This window comes from Pipra filicauda, unplaced genomic scaffold, assembly GCF_003945595.2.
Source record: "Pipra filicauda isolate LSUMZ 115617 unplaced genomic scaffold, ASM394559v2 scaffold35_size7292922_pilon, whole genome shotgun sequence".
NCBI lineage: Eukaryota > Metazoa > Chordata > Aves > Passeriformes > Pipridae > Pipra > Pipra filicauda.
In genome coordinates this window covers 7,093,809-7,113,913 of record NW_024104487.1, presented here as the reverse complement: position 1 = coordinate 7,113,913, position 20,105 = coordinate 7,093,809, and the positions used below count along the sequence as shown (strand labels likewise).

Genomic DNA, 20,105 nt, shown 5'->3' with positions numbered 1-20,105 from the left:
CACAGTACTGGCTCTGGAAAGGTGAGGACAGCATCCAGCTCCCTCTTAGCATGAGCAGTTTGAGATGCACTTCCCAGGCAAGAGTCTTCACTACTTATTTCTGAAGAGCTTTGGAGTCCCTCCTGTTGAAACCAGGCCTGCATGCACCCCAAGGGGTCAGAAGCAAAGCTACAGCTCAAACAGTAGAAGTTTAGACTCGGTACGTGGATCCCCACCACTTCCATGCTTCTCAAACCCCCAGCTCAAAACCTGCCATGATTTCCTTGGCTGAAGCTGAGCAGGAGAGTGTGGTCAACTGCACAATTGCATCACATCTTCAGTGACCAGGGTCTCCTGCAGTTGCTGCAACTGAAAGTGCTATCAGTTTATATTCACCAGCCTGGATACTTTTTGTGTTTAAAAGAAAAATTCTAACAGTCTCAGTCTGATATTGGTTTGCTACTTTCATTAATCACCTTTAAAGTAACACACTGCTTGAGAGCTTAAAAATTAGAAAAGTAGTACTAAATGCAGAGAAGTGTTAAAAAGACTGGTCTTGCAGCAGCTGGTTTGATGGACAGGCAGGAGGTGAAGGACAGCATCAGAGGTTGGTTTGTCTTTATTCCTGGAATCAGAGCAAGTGAGAAACTTCTTTTGCACAAGTAATTTTATTCTTTGGAGAGATAAAGTAAAGAAATAGAAATAAAGAAGATATGCAACAAAGAGTCAAATTAACTTTTACTTGTAATTTATTCCACTAATTAAATGAAGAGATAACATTTGGTCATAAAGCTGCACCACAGAAAGTTTGCTAGGGAATTTTGCTAGGGATTGTTGCTAGCAATTTACAGCACTTGGCTGTGCAGTAGCTGCCTTCAAACTTACTTGCTCATGGCCTCCACTAAATTTTAGGCTGCTGTCTCCTTAATTTAGGCTTTAATGGACTTTACCCGCAAAATTTAACTGCTTGACCAGCGTGTAGATACCCAGAATGCATGAAGGCACTGCTATCTATATAAGGAACACACTGATACATATATGTTTCTGTCTATATATAAACTTTCTACTAAGTACTGATCAACATCTCTCTAGTCTTTGGCTACACTTTGCTAAAGCAGAACAAACTGGACATGGACAGTATGTTTATAAAAACTTTTTTCTGATCTTTTCCCTTTTTATAGACTAGGTCAAGTTAAATATTTGTGAAAAAGATGATTCAGCTCCTTTATTTACACAGAACCTCTGTAGATCACCAGAGGTGGAGGACAGTGAAGTGCCTGTCTTATGAAGTGATTCACAGAGGATGATTTGTTTTCCTGGGAACTCTATGCTATTAGATTTGATAAGGTCTGGATTCAGTTCCAGAAGAAAGGGGAGGATGGCTCCAACATGCAACAGGAGAGGCTCTGCTGAATCAGCACATCTGAGACAATATCAAACCCAGACCACAACCAATATGTTGACTGGGACCTGTTTGAGCAGCAGGTGCATGTTAGTCAGCATCTACCAGGAATATTTACAAATGCAGTCCCCAGTGTACTTCTCTGGGCACAACCCCAGCTCTTGAAAGACTTGGAAAATGCTGATTCCATGGCTGGAACATGTAGGTCTTCCTCAAATACAAGTCAGGCAGGGTGGGAAGAAAACTTGGGCTCAGTTTGCAAGCTGGATATTGGCCAAAAGGCAATACACTGGGGTGGGGAAGGACGTGCAGGAGAAACAGATTTGATCACAGATTTTTGCTCTGTAAATAGTACCCGCATGAGGAAATCACAATCTGCAATAGTTCATCAGGCTATGAGCTGAGCAGCCCTCCATCTAGACCTGCACTCAACACAGGGGGTTGGTGTCTGAACCAGCCTCTCCTGGCATTAGACATCAACTGAATGGTGCAGCTGAGGGGCTCATCTTGAATGCCTTTATATGAATAGAAACAGACACTTGTAGGGTACAGTTCATAACAGCTATTTTAAAAGTGTGTGGTGGGGTGAGATGAACCCCATTTTCTGCAGACACTAACAAAAGTATTCACTTCCTGACTGGAATATTTGTTAGGGCAGATAGCTGTAAGTCTACATTCACATATCCCCATATCTGCTGCACTTGCACCCAAATGGCTCTGGTGAGATCCAAAAACAAGCCTGTGATTATTTACCTACAGCCATCATGGGGAGAAGGAAGAGTATCCCATGATGGAATGATGGTCCCTCTACCCGTGAAGCACCGCTACTGAGAAAAAATATGATCATGAATCAGAGAGAGAGCAAGAACATGAGACTAATAACAACATTACAGATTAGGTAATTTTTTTGTCTTAAGAAATGAAACTTTAGCCAAGAACTAAGATTTTTTGGATGGGGGGGATATTTATTTAATTATGTCCTACACTGGATATTAGACACTTCAGTCAAATGGCAAGTTCTGTAGGAAACATCCTGTTTATCCAGAGTCTAACACAAGAGAGATGAAGCAATACCATTCCTTCTTAAGCTGGGTAATAGGCAAAAGCAAAAAAGGAATCCAGCATGTACCTGCCAGTGAAAGGTGCCTCAGCAGACTCCGAGGTTAAGCCTCTGCTGGTAAATCAAGCAAGTTCAGAAAGGCTGTGAGGCTCTCCAGCCAGCTGGCACAATTCAAGCCGTGTCTGGTAGTGACCTCAGTGCTCCTCGACTCTCCTCGACTCCTCGACAGGGCAGCAGCATGGAAACACCTCCCATGGGGAATGGCCTGGGAGCTGCAGTGGAGAGCTGGTTGTCGCTGCCACCCCAGCCCAGCCACTGCTCCAGCAGCTCAGCCCCCCTCAGCCAGGAGCCGTGCCCAGCATTGCCTCATTATTTGTAGGAATTTAACCTGCAGGTGAAAATATGCATTCAGGAAGAAAGAATAAAAATTGAAATCATACTTTGGCCTTTAGATAAAACACAAAAAAGATTTAAGCAACCAATTTTAAAAATTAAGCAACCCATGGCATATTGGCTTATTCTTTGAAAGTGGTGAAAAGGGAAACTTCTAATCTATAGGAATGCTCTTGAATTCATTGAGGTCATCAGAGAGAGCAGAAGGTAAAGAGGATTGCCTTTAATAATGTGCAAACATGCCTTAGTTTCAGAGCTGGAAAAATATCCAGCACTCCAGATGGACAGCAAATTGAAAAACATTCTTTGTTTATATTTATTTGTTCAATTTCATGGTGTCCTTGGTTGGCCAGAGGAGCTACTGAGAGTAGTTTCTACTGTGTGGTGGTTAGAGTTAGGTTACACACACTTTCAGAAATTCAGCTGTCTGCCACTAATGAATTGTTCAGCATAGCTTGAGGGTAATGATGCAATTAGGAAAAGTAGGCCAAATCTGTCCCAGGTGAAACTCTACTGATGTCAGTGGCTTCATTTGGGATGATGTGCTTATTCCACTGTGTGTAGGGACAGTATGCAGAAAAAAGAGTCTTGTAAAAGGGCTTACATGGATTTAATTTGTCTTTTCTGATACTAATCCTGCATTCCACTGAATAAAATGTCAAAACACAACATTTGCATTGATGCAACAGTGCATTTCTGTGGGCCGACTCACAGGTTCAGGGCATTAATTCAGCAACTTGACCCAGTGGGTGACATCCCTGCCCATGGTAAGGGGGTTGGAACGAGGTGATCTCTAAGGTCCCTTCCAAGCCAAACCATTCTATGATTCTACTATTCTGTGATTCTATGCTTAGTAGTTATTTTGTATTTTTAACGGTGTCTTTTACAATTCTACCCATAAGCATATAAAATAACAGTTGTTCCATCCCCTGACAACATGCTACTTCTTTGAACTTGCAAAAGTAAAATAAGTTCTTAAAGTCTTTGTTATCCCTGGCTGTTTCAGGAATGGAGTTTCTTCAGAGGAGCCCACAGTTAGTGCATGGCAGGCAAAAACAAGGATGAATTTTGCCTTCCCTTCTGAATAAGGCACTGTGTAAAACAAAGAAATAGACTTTCCTTGGCCAAAAGGCTTTTAAAATCTGTTCCATCAATTATTTAAAGATATATTGTATTGCAATGAAGTTACCAGGGCTTCATGACTGCTGTCCTAACAGCTAAGAAAGGAAATACAAACAAAACTGAAAACACAAACCAACCATTTCACCCAGGTCACACAGGAAGTCTGTGTCAGAGCTTCCAAACCATTCTGATTCAGGGTTACTCAATTATTTGTTCCGGACTTTGCTGGAAAATTGTATTACTGTCCCTTTGGTAGAAAGAGAAGCCTTGATACAGGTCTCCCTGGCCAAAAAGTCTCTCCAAGCTGCATGAAGCATTGGCCTGCATTAGCAAGGGAGACATCAACATCTGAGACCAACAAAATCCAAGTAAATCATGTTCCTGGTCAAGATTTTGTCCAGAAACAATCAGTCCTGGTTAGTGTCTTAAATAAAGAGTCATCCTTCCTCTTCTTGCTTTCTAAACAACGACAGTAATGAGGGCAAATTTATGACTCACAGGATAGTCCACTTGAAACTAATGTAAAGAGTACAACCTACAGTCCTTAGTTTTATAATTCCTGAGGAAAAAAAACAGTGCTTTTTTAATGGATCTTCTTAAGTGTGATCTCTCAAATGATCTCTGGTAGTGGCTTGTAGCAACAGTTCCCCAGCTGTGCTGTTATTCATAAGTAACCATAGAAATTACAATGCTGCCAAGTATGTGCTCTTTGTTTTTTCGCAGGGCTGAAATATGATGTCGTGATGTCTTTGCCCCTCCTGACTTAATTCTGAACTCACCCCCTGGCAGACCTGATGGAGAGGTGAAGATGAGACTTGCTGTCATAGGAAAGCTCTGTCAACAGAGAGCTCATTCAACAATACCACTTCTGCCACTGGGCTGTTGGTGCATTTTCAGAAAGTCTGCAGCTAGAAATAGAATGTGGTAGAAAGTTATATCCTGTCATGCAGTAATTGCTGTTTTTAATGAAAAATATTTTCTTTGTTTGTTTATTTCTGTTGAGATTGAACTGAAGCAGTGCTGTTATTTTTAGCCAAATGATTTGTTTTGGAAACAAAATTTGTAAAAAATCTCTTCTAAAGGAACACTTTCAAGTTAATTATTGGGCCACACGGTTTTTTCAGGTTTTGTGTGTAATTCTGTTCTTAGAATAGGATTCTTTGACTTTGAACTGACATCCAGGATTTTTCAGTAATCAGCAGAGTGGCACACTTTTAACAGACAGTATTAATCATGTGTTATGGTGGGATGAATCCTCTTTCTCCCCAATCCTAGAGGGAAACAATTAGCTGAGACCAGACTCCTAACTTATAGGCAGCTACAGTTCAGTAAGAGAACCATTCATGATGGCTTACTGCCCATTTACTGGGCAATTTAAAGACTAAGAAACCTTAGTGTTTTGCTTTTTATTACCCTTGTTGCTTTTCTGCCACACACTGTACTGCCCATAATAGCCAGGTATCCATGGGCAATGGCAACCCAAAGTGCTCTTGTTTTTTGTTGACTGTGCTGCCCTACAGAAAAGGAGACTGCTTTTCGTTTACCCAGAAGAATTTTGAGAACATCCACAATGTCTGGGGAAGTGTGCAGTGATTTCTGCAGGAGGATTTCAAGGGGGAAATCACACAAGAGGACTTTCTAACTTGGCATGGCAGCAATAAAATGGCGCACACCAGACTCAGGTGTATCTGAGCACTTCTGGATTATGATTAGTGTGGAAGAAAGTAACTCATGTATCTCTGCAATCAGAGTGAAAGTAACACCACCCTGGTCTTTTTCATCAAAATTAAATAAAAATAATAGATTGCACAGAAACTTATTGCTTCCTGCTGTCACCCTTTGAGGGATCACTAATGCCTAGTTTGACATCTTCACAGGAACCTTTTGTAAAGGGAAAAAAAATCTGATTTTAAATTTTGACTAGTAATTACCAGATATTCCATTCTGATGTGTGCCAAAAATATTGGATCACTGAAATGCTTGTATTCTGAAAAAAAAAAAAAAAAGAAGCACTTCATGTTGGTTCAAATAAGGAAATCATACAAATACCATAAAGACAAAACTGCCAACTCCAGATTCCAAATGAATTTAAAAGTCTATGTTTAGCTCCTACTATTTCTGTTTCAATTATAAAACATTTCTTGTTAAATACACACCATCATCTCAAATGCTACACTCAACATAGTTACTTGGAGCCTCATAATTCATCTTTGTTTTTAGTTTGCTCACAGATAAAGCAATGGCAAAGGACAGCAAGTAAATGATTCAGGCTGGTGTTTTTACAGGACTCTCACAGCTGCAGCACTAGGGATTGCTCTGGAAAAAATCCAAACTTGCCCAACTGCTGTTAAACAACTTCTCTTACAAAGACAAGTGTCAGATCTTAAGCAACCCTTTCCCTGATTTTTGGAACGGTAGAAGAGAAGGGGGTGAATCCTTAGTAGAGCAGAAGGAGTGGATTTTCTCAGTGGGCACATTGCATTAAATGTTGCTTTGTGGCCATGAAGGGGAGAGTGAAAAGGATCACACCTTGAAAGGGAGAGATGTTTAACTTAAATGCCAGGCCTGGATGTTACTAGGGGTATTAGGCTGTTGGATGTTTTTATCCCGACTATTTGGATTTTTAGGACAGATTTGCAATTCCCTAATTGCACGTTAGAAACAGAAGTGTTTCCATCTTCTAATAAACTCTAAACTTCTTTCCAGAATCCTTTCAAAAGGTTTAGCATATGTGCCCTGCCACAGAGCATTTCAAATTTACCTGTAGCCTGGATTGCGGAAGTGAGACAGGGAGGGGAAATGAAGAAATATGATTCAGTCTCACTTGTGGCAAAGAACAGTGGTCTGAAAAACAGAGGGGTTTAGTTTTATTTTATTTTAAATAGAAAAACCAGCATTTTTAGTAGCTTGTAGAAAAAGAAATCAAATTGATGGAAAATCTGGATGGACAGTGGCGATATGGGCCCAGACTGTCCGTTTTCCCTCAGGCTCGTGCCAAGGTGTGAAGGTGTCCAGGTGTCAGCAAAATCACTCAACACTAGCAGAGGAATGTCTTTGCTTTACCACTCTGTCACATGCATGGTTCTTTTCCAAGCTGAAGGGAAGTTAGACTCATCAAACCTGAACTTAGCTAGCACCAATTTGGCTGAACGAGAATTGGTTCCTTGCCTGGTATAATTAAACAGGCTCTCATAGGATGAAGTTAGGAAAAAAAGAAATTTAAACTGGAATACTATTTCTACCCCTAAAATGAGGTAGGATGTGAAGCAGTCCCATAAGGAAAGAAGCTGTTTCTTGTGTCCAAAGTCTTTCAGAACTGGACCACACAAAATCCTAAGTACTTCTCCCAGGAGAAGTCACCTACTGGTGGAAAGATGGAAGGGATGAGGTAATATAAAATAGATATTAAACCCCTCTTTGAGATACAAGGAGGGAGGTATATATCCTCAGTAGAGAGAAAAAGCCAGGCACAGGGGTTAGAGGTTAGCTCCAAAAAAGTCAGCTATAACTGACTAGTAATCTAAGTTCTTAAGTGTGATGTAGAAATCTCTCATTCAGCTGCAGTTAATCCTGGAAACAGCTAAGTTTTACTGGTAGCTTGCTTTCTCTGTAAAGCCTCCCACATGCACATCTATTCTTGCCTCAACACAACAGCTTGAGGCAAAGCCCAGCCAGGAGCCCTATAAGGCTGCAGGACTAATTGAAAACCGTCACACAAATTAAAAAAAAAAAAAAAAAAAAAGGAAGAAAATCAGCCCACTTTTCTCATTTCCAAGCCCAATTTGTAGTCATCAGGATATGATCTAAGAGGCCAGTGTTGGCTTAACCTTCTCTCCCTCCAACTGTTCTTTAAGAGTCATCTCTGAGTTGAGCCTTTGAAAAGCAAGTGTCTGTGCTCAGGACACAAGTCCAGATGATGCCCCTGAACAGGATGACAGCGAATTCCAGTGGCCGTGGTGCAGCTCCCAAGAAAGGCTGTGTGTAAGGACTCCAGTGCTCAGCGGTTCCTGGTGCCTGGCTGTGGCACTGGGCGCATGTCACCCTCCACAACCCCGCTCTGTGGTGCCAGCCCAGCACACACCATCTGCAGCCCTGTCCTGGACATAAGAGCCTTTAACCAACACAGTGATGCCTGCACAGCCACAGACCCCAGAGGCTGGACCCCAGTCCCTAAAATGTAGGCAATGCCACACTGCTCTCCTTGCTATGGCCAAAGTTTTGTAAACTCAATAGGAAGTTTGAAATTTCAGCCTCAGTTTAGCTACCCTGTTAAATACAGCCTTGGATCTGTTAGAGCTACAGACAGGAGCAGACACAGCATTGTCATATATCCAAACTCAGTCCTAAACATTAAACCACTTACTGTACTGGAGCATGTTTACACAAGCTGACTAGGAGGTAGAAGATAAATGTTAATGTCTTAGTGTTTACATGAGAGTAACCTCAGTTCCTTCATGCATGTAAAATAATTTGAAACTTACAATACTGAATAAAAATTAACACAAGTGTGGGGATTTTTTAATTAAATATTTATATCAGAAGGTTATCCCATTTGATTAGAAGGACTTTAGAAGGCAGAATTGGCTGCACATTAAACAGCTACTCTCTCAAACTAAATTAATGAATAAAATATAAAGCCCTATATAGCCCTATGTCACATACATATGGTTCAATATAAAGCATAATGAGAATCATTCAGTTCTTCAGTGCTAGAGAATATTTAAATATATAACTATTTTTAAAACATTGAAAATGAAGAGAAGTTTGACACTGCAGGAGATGGCTTGGCACAGCAATATTTTTGCAGCAGCATACCTCTTAAAATAGCAAGAAAAAGAGAAGAGTCTTCTAGGAAACATCAAAGAACCTTTTAGTAAAAGCAATTCAGAATCAAAAAAAGGAATGAGGGAAAACAAAACTCACAATTTTCTTGTGACCACAAGCTTTTACTGACTGCTGACTTTGCACTTGCAAAGACATTTGTTTAGCAAAGTATAAAATTTATTCTGGCCTGTTCTGAACTGCCTGTGCCTTGTTTTATCAGCACTCAAATAGCATCTGATGTTGCTGATCCCTTGGAAGATATTTGTTTCACACACCCAGTGATGTCTAGTAGGCTCCTTCTCCTCCTAGGAGAGACTGAGTATTCATTTGTTGCAGTGAATTCCCAAAAACACAGAGTGAACTGGAAATCATTCTAGCTCAACTGTGTCTTCTCGGAATGACACGTACTGACTGGCTACAGTAGGATTAACTGAAAACACATAACCTCATTTTATGATAGGTTGTCCCTTGGAACAATTATCTAATGATTTTTATTCTCCTAAACTGATATCACACATTCATTCCATCTCAGTGTGACATCTGAGCAATATAATGAGTCATGGAAGCTGAGGCACTGCATATACCAACTCACTTAGAGGATGGAGAAAGAGCCCATGAAAAACAATAGAGAAGCATCTACAGATTTCAATGAACTTGAGGTCATGTCTTCAAAAGCATTGTCTTTTTGTCTTCTCCAATGATCAAAAAAATTAAAAAGCAATTAGCTGGATTTGCATCTAACTGATATTCACTTCTGGGCACAGAATTAAGATCATTTGCTATATTAAGAGTAAAATTTCCACTACTTTGGAAGACGTATTTCTTCACAAGTAAATGCATTCACAGTCCACTTCCCTTAACAATTAGTGGATCATATGAGTTGCAAATACTGCCATGGATGGATAGGCAACCAGCTTGATCAACAGATCATTCTGAAATGTTTCTGTGTTGCATCTCTTCACTAATATCTTCACTAATATTCACTAATCTTTACTAATGTGGACACAAAGCTGTTGCTTCTGGTCCTAGATTAACTCCACATATTGGCACAGAAGTACTACTAGGTTTACAATGCTCTCTCATAGGGTGTTATTCACCACCAGCCCAGGTGTGAGTTAGCCAGTCCACATCCAGGTTGTGATCAGAGGGCTGAAGTACCTCTCTTATAAAGACAGGTTGGGAGAGTTGGAGTTGTTCAGTCTGGAGAAAAGGAGGCTTCAGGTAGAGCTTATAGCAGCCTTCCGGTACCTAAAGGGGGTACAAGAGAGCTGGAGAGGGACCTTTGACAAGGGCATGTAGCAAAAGGACAAACAGGATGGCTTTAAACCGAAAGAGGGGATTGGATTGGATTGGATTGGATTGGATTGGATTGGATTGGATTGGATTGGATTGGATTGGATTGGATTGGATTGGATTGGATAAAAGGAAGAAATTCTTTACTGCGAGAGAAGTGAGGCACTGGCACAGGTTGCCAAGAGAATTCGTGGATGCCCCATCCCTGGAAATGTTCAAGGCCAGGTTGGGTGGGGGAGTGAGCAACCTGCTCTAGTGGAAGATGTCCCTGCCCACTGCAGGGGGGTTAAACTAGATGATCTTTGAGGTCCCTTCCAACCCATACCATTCTAGGATTCTACGATTACCCTGCAGATGGATTTCTGACTGCAATTGAAATATAATGGAAATGCCTTGGCTGAAGTTTGATGTTGTTGTCGTCTTTCCCCTAAAGACCTACAACATCAAGGATTCATCAAAGCATGGAAATGTTTGTGTTATCCAAAACCAGCACAAACAATACATTTCTAAGTTCTCCTGTCAGAATATCAACATCAAACACTTGGCACGCTTGACACAACTATCTTTTGAAAGACACTGCAAAAAAATCAAATGTTTCCAGTGCCTCAGTTGGAAGCACGACAACTCTTTAAACATGTTCGCTTAAGGACTATTCCCCAAACACAGAGAAGTAAAGTGATTTATTTTTTGTTCACAAAAAGGGGTCAAATCTCTAAACATTAAGGTTGGTGCCATTTTGGTGTTCTCTGAAGAGCTGAAGGGCTTGGGCTTGCCTAGACAAAAGACTTCAACTGAGGTTGGTAATGGTATAAACATAGTTGTGCTCGCATACATATGCTTACACTTCTATAGCTGATTTTGGCCAGGGAAGGAATTATACTGGTAAAAAAATTTTATTAATATACATTCATAGCTGTATCCAAAGCAGCATTATACCAGCATATAGACACTGGAAAAATAATAACACTCTTAAGAGCTACATGATTATAGACATCATCTGTCTTAAATAGCTTTTTATCCTTCTTCTGAAGACTTATTTAAGGATGAAACCTGTAAAAGTGTATTGCACTCTATCTTTCCTACAGAAAACAACATAGTGTATGGTCCATTTAACATCTTGAAACAACATTAAGTGAACCAAGAAACCTGAAAGTTGGATTTGGCATGTGACATATTCATAAATCAGCTTTCCATTACACCTCCATTATTTTTAATAATGAAATTGGTGTTGCAGCCCCTACCTAAGTAAAATATTCACTTAACATCACTGAAATTTTCAAATGAGTATTCAAGGCAGGAGCTGGTCTGTTAGGCTCTGTATGCTGTGCTTAGAAGCTGAGGAAAGTCTCAGTCAAATGTAAGTCAGTAAGAGACTTCCCAGAGGACTTTGGAGGTTTTAGCAGCTATTCTGCAGACCAGGTGCCATAAGGTGTATGCACCAAGGAGAATTCCCAGGGGCAGAGTAGTCAGAAAGGTCCATCTCACTCTTGCTTGCTTGTTCCACACTCAGAAGTAATTCTGCATATTAAGATGATTCCACAATTATTTTTTATTGTTTGTTAGGACTATATAAAATTGTATAAAAATCAAGTGTGCACATACAATTTAAATCTTAAATTACCGTTTTGGAGGGTTATTTTCTAAGGGCTCTTGGCAAATTAGGAAATTCCTGCTGCAGCTGTGAGTACTTGTATTTAAACATCTGAAATTCCACAGCTATCAGCACATTAGCTTGAGCCTCAGTGACTCGTAAATCTTTCTCAGCATCTAATTTCATGAGGTCTAGTTCAAGCATTAGATGGAAATTGCAGTTTGCAGCGACCATATTTGAGCGGCATTACTTAAAGAGAAGCAAATGGATTTTTATTTTAACAGTAGTCAAGGTAGATACTAGCAAGTGTTCGGAAAATTAAAGATCTGGTTTGAGCCAGACAACAGGTCTTTAAATAAAATTTTAAATAAGATATATTTTTTACCATTAGTAACTACACGAAACATCAGGAAGACCTGAAGATCTGAGGCAAGAACACATTGTCTCAAAATGCAGACTTGACAGCAGGTACAGCCCTGACACAGCATCCACCTTGCCAATAGCTGGTGACAAGTAGATGCACCCACACCAAGAATGCTGTTTCGATTCCCACTTTTTCAGCCTCACTTTCAACACACCCTGTAGACAGTGGCAGGGCTATTTGCAGCATTTCAAAGCTATCAAGTGCTATCTAAGCCTGCGTAAGAGCTTGTTAAACATCCATCCTGGACTGATCTATGATGCAGACAGGAAATAGTATACCTAGTTCAGAAACAAGAAAACTGTTTCTACAGTGTTCCTGATGGTTTTCATGTGTTTGCCACTCAGGCATCCATTTTCCCATTAAAAGCTGTGGCCTTCTTGTGTCTCCTCAGAGACTCAATGTTTTTCCACATCAGAAGATACTGTGTGGGTACTTTAACTTGGCTTAGTGTTGCCCCTCTTCTGGTGGTTAGAGGCCTACGATCTGAAACTTCCCAAACTTTAGAGAACCTAGACCAGGTCTTCTGCTTTCTAGTCCATCATAGTCCTATGGGGTGCTTGTTACATCCCTGAAAGTATGGGGGTTTGATACCCTTTCTTAGGAACCAGGACAACTTTTGCCTAGAATGAGGCCCCAGCTTAGCCCAGCACTTTTCTCACAAAGCACCTTTAGCAATGATGCAGATCTCCCTCGCTGCCAAATATCCACATGAGCACAACACTCATCTAGGCAGGGAAGCCAGATTTGTGTTGCCCATAAACTGGGCACAGTGTCTTACCAATGATAGTAAAGACACTTTTCACCACTTTCCTCCACAATCCAATGATTATTCAACAGCTTCTCCACAGTGAAATAATACATTGAGAAACCTCAAGAGAACCAAAGTCAGTCTGTCTATCAACAGCCCAATGTTTTGGATCCTCTCCTGACAGACTGGCAGGCACTTAGACATGCACTTTTCCTTCTGTAGAAGGTGTTCACCCAAAACTGAGGGGAGCTACAGACAGGAGGGGCTTCACTGACCTATACAGAAAACACAGATCTTGGCAAAAAACACCTGGGCCAAACCAGACACTGGAAAAATTTTCATCCATGGAATGTCTTAATCACTGTTCTGTCAAAGTTTAGAGATTTCACCTTCTTGTCCCAGCTTTGCCCCAGGCAAAGGGAACACATCCTGAGAGCATGCCCCAAGGGACAGGGACATCACGAGGAAGACTGACAAAACGTGTGAAGCCTAGGAACCCTGAGAGGGCTTACATACTGATTTGCTGTCAGGATTTTGTAGGAAAACCATATTACTAACACCAGAAATGTCTACCAGAAATGTAGACATCTAGAAATCTGCACTGATGGGAATTCCATTTCTTTGAAAGGTATGAAAAAAAGTACAAGGATCTATGTTCTGGACTTAAGTACCTTAAGCTCCTTTGCAGACCTTGGCCTTTCCTTTTTATCTCTGACACTGATGTCATTCATAGCTTGTGCATTTTTACAGGACAAGTGAAATAATAGTCTGCTACGTTCAGTCAATAAAAATCCAAATAGAGCTGCAAAAAGCAAAAGCCTCTTTTTTTTAAACCCTGAACAGGAATTCTGTGTTTTTTAATGGACTACTTGCAGTGTAGGGAATTGCTTTTGGGCAGGTAGAAATGGGCTCCCGAACTCCTGAATATAGTTAAAGCAAATTGTTTCCAGACAATCACTACTTCAGGATTACTAACACAGGTGATGTAGTGCAAGTAGGCAGCCTGCAGAGATACCAGTCCTCCACGCCTGCTTCCTGAGTCAGCTCTGGAGCTTTTATTGCCTGTGTGACTGTTTTTTCCAGTGAGTTTCCAGGTAGATTCTGCTGTCAGCACATTATGTTTTTCAGAATCACCAATATAAAGTGAGAAATGTGACACAGGCTGTGTAACTGCAAAATGGTGGCCTCCCAATGTCTTCATTTTCACCAGTGACTTACGTACCCAGTCAGGACCAGCCACATACACTATAGCACTGACAGTGCAGAAAAGTCCAGCACATCAGTTACTTCAGAAGGCTATGACTATTCTATGACTATATCACTCTTATAAACTAAAGATTTGTACAGCATGTCTACCAAGCAAGGTTCTTCATGGAAGTGTCAGCAAAGGTTTTGGCAGTTGTAGTGTTGGTTTGTCATCTGTTAACGCAGAGGGCAGAGCACTCAAGCAGCCTGTGAAACACCTATTTCCAATTGTTTTCTTAGCCCAAGGAATATTAAAGACACATGTCCTAGGAATGGGATCTAAACACTGAACTGTTGGAGGATGACTTCATGCACCCTTCTAGACAGCCAGCCTTCCCCTGGAGTTATAAAAGATTCACTAGGCCAAGAGATTACCCTTCTTTTTTTCAGTTTGAGGTATTCCTTTATGAGAGTAGACTTGTGTTCCAGTGCTTGCTGTAAGACCTGTTTAAATACCTTGTCCAAGTACTATGGATACAGTAGAAATAGGATGCACAGCTACTAAATGCGGTAAAATTAGAAGAGCATATTTGCATCTTTCAGGGAAAGGACCTGACCACTGAATTAGTGTGTCGATTTCATTTTTATTCACTTTTTCTTAGATGTGATAAAAACTTACTACAATACCATTGATAGACATTCTTTTCTTCTGTCTTTAGAGAGCCACTTATATTTCACTTCACTTCTGATTTGCCCACACCATCGGTAACATAAGAAGACATTCCAGTGTGCACCAATTGTTTTGTAAAACTAGCTAAAAATAACAAAACCAACAACATCAAAAGCACAACTCTGATGTTATTGGGCTTCCATCTTCTTTCTGTCAAAAAAAATTCTAAGTCTGAAGAAGTTTAGTATTAAGCAATAATTTTAATATTCGGCTTACACTGAGTTCATTCTGCTTACTCATGCCCCTTGGGCTATCACTCCCCTGGCTGTTTTCATCTTTAAATAAATACTTTTAGCAGGTTTTCTTACTCATAATTTGGCCAAAGGGGTGTTTTTTTTTTAACTTCGTTAAACTAATCCATTGACTTCTCATTCAACATTGTTACTCTTCAAATTCAACACATATTTCTTTCTTGTAACTAAATTATTTAATACTTATCTGAACTTTACACATGAAGAATGAAACCCCTTGATTCTGGGACTATTAAATGTTAAAAGCTGATTTTTACTTCTTGATCTCTGTCAAAATTTCTTTATTGACACTAAGATTTCAAAATATCATTATCCAGCTGTATATCTCAGTTCAAAGAAAATCCAGTGGGGAACATAATTTAACCTTTTTCCAGATTTAATAGTATTTATTCATCCTGAAAGTACTTCAGTGATGTGACTACTATACTCATCTGGACTTTTCCCAAATATATAAAAACATGCTTCTAGACAGTACATCCTTCCTCTCTTAGACTTGTCACTTTTTGAGGTACCTTTTTATCTTCTTTTTTTTATTCCAAGATAATTTAGAAAACTAAAATGTTCTCAGCAAGTAGTACTCAGCTGAAGCTAGGCAAGACGTCTTCTCCATCTTCCATAGATTTTGGCAATAGCTCTGACTTCAGTGTTCTTTAGTTTCCATTAACACAATAAATAATGGCTTTTAGAAAAGCTGGGCCTAGCACCAATTCTTGCAATACTCCTTATGTTCATCTTCCCTTCCAAACTGGAGCATTGCCATTATCATTAACCTTGATTTATGGTCCCCTGTCTGCTTGCCAGCCTACTTGAAAGTGTAGTTATCCTACTCCTTTTAAATTCATTTATGAAATGAAACTCCATGCCATGCTATTATAAAGTCCAGATTCAGCAAATATCCTGAATTCCTATTGTGTATTAATCCTGCCAGTACATTTTACCAGATATGTCACTTTGAGGAGAACACAAAGCCCAAGGAGTGTTAAGAACCAGCATTCCCAACACAGCAAGAACAGGGGAAATAGGCCCGACAGGTTGAAGAGATGACTGTAGATTTCAGGAATAGTCATATTCCTTTTCAGTCCAGCAGTACAGACCTTCTATTTTATCATTATGCCAAGAAGCCAGCGTGAAATTGTCTTTATTCATTTTCCTCGAGAATTCATAAGCCTGGGCTCCATTCATCTACATTATTAGAAACATAGTTCATTTCTGTTGGTATTTGTCTTCTAAATACCTTCAGGAAAGTTGGCATTCTGAGTGGGAATTAGTCTAGTATGATCATCTTTGACATATTCAATGCAGTCCCATTGTACCTAAGGACTACATCCTCCTCTTTTTCGAAAGTTTCTTTTAAAATAGTGTTTGCTCTCAGAAGGCTCAGTCTGTAATCATCAGTCAGAGGGATAGTTAAGATTCTCCACTGCTGATAATTCATCTCTGCTTAATTTCTTTACACCTTTCTCTTTACTGATAAGAGGCAATTGAAAATCTGATTCATGTATGCAGGAACTCTGAAGCTGGATAAGTAAAAGCCTCCTCTGCAGTGGGGCAAACAACCCATTACCCCACAGAAGAGCATCTGAAGAGCAATGAAATGGCAGAAATTATTATTTCCATCAAAGGCAATTAGAAATCTCTCATAATTTCTTAAAGACAATAAGGAATATAGGTAAAAGTAACACTGACTTATCTAGCAAACATTCTATTTAATAGTATTCTTCATTCCTTCTTTCCTCAGTTCCTCCGAGTATCATTGCACACTGGAGGATAAGCACACCGACAGTCTTTTAGGTGGTGTAAAATACAGTAATCAGCTTCTTCAGGAAGGAAAATAATTATCAGCAAAGGTTGGTGCTGGAGCGTTCTTTCATTTTCTATCTCTGATTCTGCAGAATAAACCCACAGCAGTGGCAAGAGGCAAAGAAGAGCAACTGTCTCAGTTGCTAACCCCTAGTTGTCATCTCACTCCAGGGCATCTCGAGCACAAAATCTCATCAGGCACATTTTGATCCAATAAACTGATACTTCTGCTGTGACCTTATAGCTGGTGCTTACAGCTGTCTCTGTACAATACAGTAACAGAAGTAATATAGGAGCCTCAGGCAGGCAAAATAAATTCTTATAAACAACCAAAATTGTTACGCAAGGACATAAGGTAGAGAGGGAAAAGGTACATGAGAGAAGGTACATTAGGAATTCCTGAGAGGGTTGGGGATTAACTAAAGTTGGTAGAAGAAAAAACTTTATATGGCTCCTTTAGGCCTGGAGTGATGAGAGTTGGAAGGGTACCTTGGTTTATCATGAATTACAAAGAGGAAGTTGTGGTAGCTATGACAGATGGGTTAAAGTATGGGCATTTCAAGGCATTTAATTCTCTTTGTTCCAACTTTTTTTCTTTTTTTATTTTGATCCCTGACATTTCATTCCATTCTCCGTTTCCTTGCTCACCACAGATTCAACATAAACTCTGGAAGATATTAGTGGATCTACTTTTCTGAAGCAACTGTGTTCTTTCTTCTTTCTTTTAATCCCTTTAACAGCTGCTTTCCAGCAACTGAGAAGGAATTTAGGTCTGCTAGATGTTAATTATTGAGCTGCTCCCTTACTCCCTCCTCCGTGTGTACACCCTGATCCCGCTCTCCCTTATCATAAAAACATCACAATAGCTACACAACATGGGTAGCATTACAGTAAAAACATTTCTACACACAGAGGTCCTTGTCCAGTTATTGCTCAATACTCTCTCAGGGGAACTTGACTTCAGTGGGACTTGGTCCTTAGAACGACTGAGCAGAGATTTCAGGCCATGAACTGCAGAGCACAGGAACTCCCACAGAAATTTTATGTAGCAGATCAAGGTAGTGAAGCTCTGCCAACACACTGTTGTGGGAATACTGACACCACAACTGAAAAGCATTGACTTCTGCCTCTGCTTAGGATATACTGTGAGATCAGAATCTACATTTATATATCAGCTAAAGGCTGCAAAGCCTTTTATGACATTTCAAGTTTGATAAAAACATGTTTGTTACTGTTTTATTACTTTTAGCATGATTTAATGTATAGACCTAATAGAAGATTTAAGATATCTTATAGGTGGAGTTGGTAGCACTGCCTACTGTTAAACATTACTGACACTTCCACTTACAAGACTCTCCATTTAACAGTTTATAGATTTGCCAGATCTGAATGGTTTGGGCTGCAATTTTACATGTTGCTCACAAAATTTTGCCTTAGGTTGAATTTTACTGGCAAGTATCAGCCAAAATTGTGCAACTTCTCAGCTTTCTTCAAGAAAAAAACCAACAGGAGAACTGAACATTTTTTGCAGTGTTAAAAGTACAGAGACATTTTCTTGGAGAAGCTGGAAGCCTATGCTACAACACATACTGAAAATACAGTGAAAATGATGCTTTTTTACATGAAATATGCTTTCACTGCTTTCTACTAAATCTAGACAAAGTTTTATGAGATAAACTCCTATGAAATCATAGATAAAATGAGCTCAGAAGAAACAGTTTCTGTTTTAAAAGCTAAACAGTACCAATTCTGTCCTCACTGAATAATTTTAAGCTTCTCATGACTCCTTTAGTGCTGGTCTTTCAAAATGAGAATTAGGGCATCTGTCTCTTCCAGATTCCCACCTCTTTGAGATACATATATTTTGGTACAGAAACCAGGCAATAAAAATGCAGCTGAAACATGAACTTAGATGTGAGAAAGCAGAGAGGAAAGGTGGTCTATCGAGAATTGAATAGAGGACAAAGACAGACCAGTGAAGGGAATGACACTGAAAATGAGTGAACAAAGATTTAAACCTTTGCTGGAGGATGGGAACTGGGCCTGGATTAATTACTTGGATAAGAAGCCCAGGAGAATCAATGCAGTCATAGGAACATGTTGGAGAAGGTGAGACATGAAGTGACAAGTTAAGAGTCATAACATACTTTTTTTAGCTTGTAATGTATACCCAGCTTCCTAAGCCTCATCCTTTGCTGTTGCCAGATAGTAGCTGCGAAACCCATTGGTGATCTATGTGCATTTTTCTTCTTCACAGCTGGTCTCTATAAATTATGTCAATTTATTTCTGCTATAAATTATTTAACTGCCTCACAGCACCCTGCTGTGTTCAGCAATGACATATGATGAAATACCTCTATTTCTTTCACAAAAAATAGGAAACCAGGGCTAGTCAGAAATGGGCACTGTAGTTAAGATGGCACTGCCCTCTATGCCCAAATGTTGATTATTTTTCCTCTGGTGTATTTAATGACTACATCATCACCAGATGAAGTGCCTAAAAATGTCTCTTCCATATCAGTTTGAATTCTGGTGACTTTTTGCTGCAAAATGCTCAGATGTGACTGAAATAGACAAAGAGCTTCTAACTCATAATTACAGTAATTTCCAGCTACAACATGTCCCAGAACACAAGGAGTAATGAAAGAATTTGAATAGCCCAAAAATCAGTATTCAGTAGAAAAACAATAAATAGACCTTTTGTAATTCATTTGGTACTAGGATGACGCAGTGGGCTTATGGAGAATGCTTCATGATACCCATGGAATGAAAATGCTTGGGTTCAAAGAATTATTTCCTAAGATTTGAGTGCCGGATTTTGGTCTCTAAATTTGTCTGTGAAGTTTTTAAAGATAGTTCATGTGCCAACACAGATAATTCCCTAAAATATGAAATGTTCCCTGTGTATTATTTTTTTTCATCACATCAGATTTCATTATGTTTCTTCTCGGTATAAGAAATGTTATTCTGGGTACCAGAACTTAAAATGCCCACAGTTCTGTTCAGTGTTCTGTTCTTTATTTTTGAAGCCCAAGTAGAAAAGTACAAACCATTCTGGATGCTTTTTCTGAATTTTGTATACTAAACCAAAAAAACCCAGAGATTTCCTTGTGGTTGGAAAAACCTAAGGTGCTATTTCACCTACAGTTGAGGTTAGAAAGAGTCAGTCACTGTTTTTTCCACTGTTTGTCTTGGCCTCTGACTTTGTGCAGTCTTACTTTGTGTCATACCAGCACTAGCAAAGCTTTCCTTTGCATTCAGCATCAAACACCAAAAACTCAGTTCCACATTCTGTTCAAAGAA

At 39.7% G+C, this 20,105-nt stretch overlaps 1 long non-coding RNA gene across 1 annotated transcript; it reads right to left on the bottom strand.

Moving 5' to 3' along the window:
* Positions 1–2,744: 2,744 nt before the first annotated feature.
* On the bottom strand, positions 2,745–5,947 carry LOC113989278. Its single transcript, XR_003541191.1, has 3 exons — positions 5,888–5,947; positions 4,736–4,864; positions 2,745–2,829 (listed from the first exon to the last, which is right to left on the bottom strand). It is a non-coding gene; the product is annotated as an uncharacterized LOC113989278 (long non-coding RNA).
* Between the last annotated feature and the right edge of the window lie 14,158 nt (positions 5,948–20,105).